Source organism: Myotis davidii, unplaced genomic scaffold, assembly GCF_000327345.1.
Source record: "Myotis davidii unplaced genomic scaffold, ASM32734v1 scaffold547, whole genome shotgun sequence".
NCBI classification, from domain to species: Eukaryota; Metazoa; Chordata; class Mammalia; order Chiroptera; family Vespertilionidae; genus Myotis; species Myotis davidii.
In genome coordinates, this window is record NW_006298266.1 from 238053 (window position 1) to 240374 (window position 2322).

The 2322-nt window shown below is 43.6% G+C and overlaps 1 pseudogene; it reads left to right on the top strand.

Moving 5' to 3' along the window:
- Positions 1-2322, top strand: part of LOC102770618 — a 28369-nt pseudogene that overhangs the window by 21290 nt on the left and 4757 nt on the right.

The window sequence follows — 2322 nt, forward strand, 5'->3', positions numbered from 1 at the left end:
GGAAAAGCTAAAGGAGTTCATCACCACCAAACCAGTATTATATGAAATGCTGAAAGGTATCCTTTAAGAAGAGGAAGAAGAAGAAAAAGGTAAAGATACAAATTATGAACAACAAACATGCATCTATCAACAAGTGAATCTAAGAATCAAGTGAATAAATAATCTGATGTACAGAATGAACTGGTGATCATAATAGAATCAGTGACATAGAAAGGGAATGGACTGACTATTCTTGGGGGGGAAAGGGTTGTGGGAGATGCGGGAAGAGACTGGACAAAAATCATGCACCTATGGATGAGGACAGTGCGTGGGGAGTGAGGGCGGAGGGTGGGGCGGGAACTGGGCGGAGGGGAGTTATGAGGGGGAAAAAGAGGAACAAATGTAATAATCTGAACAATAAAGATTTAATAATAATAAAAAAAATACAACAGTGAAATATAACAAACAAAAAAAGTAAGAAAATGCACGTTGTGGCTTTAGAAACAAAAAATCTACATGCCAGATCCTCGATTCCCAGCTAAGGCTCCATTCAATTGGGTTTATTAATTTAATGTCCAAGTGAGGTCATCACCAAGGAGTAGATCAAACTGTTCTTGTCCTTTAGTCCACACAGGTTCCGGTGACTGAGATCCCACAGCAGCCAAGGAATCCAGGTCAGGCTTCCCTGTAAGATGACTCTCCCCCAGGGCACTGACGCAGCCCTGCCTCTCCTTCCCTCATCCGGCCCCATAACTGCCTATGCCTCGGGGTCCTGTCCAGCCTTTCTCTTCTCTTCACTCATCCCAGGGCCCAACCTGAGCCCTCAGCCTTTGGAAGATGAGGAAGCTATGGAATAGGCAAACATCGCACCAAGTTCGTCACCATCTTGAGAAAGGATGGTATCTCCAAGGCCACCACGATGGCTGTTCAGGGAAGATTGTCATGGAGGAGAGAAACAAAATCCTGGGTCTGGGATTTTTATTTTATCGTTGCTCTCAGTTTTTTATATACCACTTAAAGGTGTCAAATTCTGAAGTTGGAATTATCCTTCAGGATAACCTACTCTCTCTGGGCGGCGGAAGGGGGGAGAGTGGGGGGGGGGAGACATATGTAATACTCTTTGTAATACTTTAAGCAATAAAACAAAATTTAAAAAAAAGGATAACCTACTCTCACACCACACCATGTGCCAGCATGGGTATAGGTCCAGGGGAAATCCAGCCAAAAGACCCCCGGGACACACAGTAGAGTTCTTGGCCAGCTTCTCTGTGCCCAGCTGGCTTTCACACTCATGTGACTCACCCCTATCCCTCTAGGCATCTCCTTCTAACGCTCATCTCTTGAAGGTTTAGAATTTCATCTTGCTCCAGGTACATCGTTTTTGCAGTTCTAAAAGGTTTCACTTTTGTTGATAAGGGAAAACAGAAAAAAAAAATCACTCAATTTATCACCATTTCTTTCTTTCTTTCTTATAGACTCTATAAGAAAAAACCCAATACCCAAAACTATCAGGTCCTTAGTGAACCAGAATTGTAGTTTCTATGTACCAATGATTCAAAAGGATACATCCATAGCAACCACCAGTCTGGCCACTGTATATTTCACTTAGTGCAAGAGAAGAAAGGGTGAAGTAAAGGTGGGGATAGATCCAGACCCCTCTGGGAAGCAATCAGCAGAGAGAAAAGAGCAAGAAGGACAGTCCCAAGTATAGCTGGTGCCACAGGCATTCTCGGGTCAATGATGTGAAGGGCGTCCCAGCTTGAGCAAATAAATAGCATCTTCCTCAGAGTGATCACCTGGGAAGATGAGATCCTTATTTCAAAAAAGGAGCCCTTTGCTCTGGCCAATGTGACTCAAGTTGGTTGGGCATGGTCCCGTACACTAAAAGGTTGCTGGTTCAATTCTCAGCGTGCGTGCATGCACACACACACAGGAGCCCTTTGTTATAAATATCTAGAAAACTATCTGTAGCCTTAGGTTTTACACTTTATCATTCTAGATGTCCTCAGCAATGGCAAATGTTTTCAGGACACATTTGATGACGAACAAGTCTAAAGTCACTTGGAATGAAGTCCAGCCAATAAGCTAACAAATTCCATTTTAAGTCCAACTCTAGGTGTGGCTAGCTTAGTTATTTTCTCTTATACCTTGTAAAATTTCCCAGAAGGGAAGGGGACACTGGTCATCATGCCACCAGACAACAGTGTTAGGTCTAGTGTACCAAGTACATTGTCTAGTAGAGTCAGTGCCACTGAGAACAAGAGTCCTTATTCTTTGAAGACAACTTTTCTAGGTCTGTGGCAGCCTCATGTTTGAGTCCTGAATCTTGTCCCCCACCCCCCC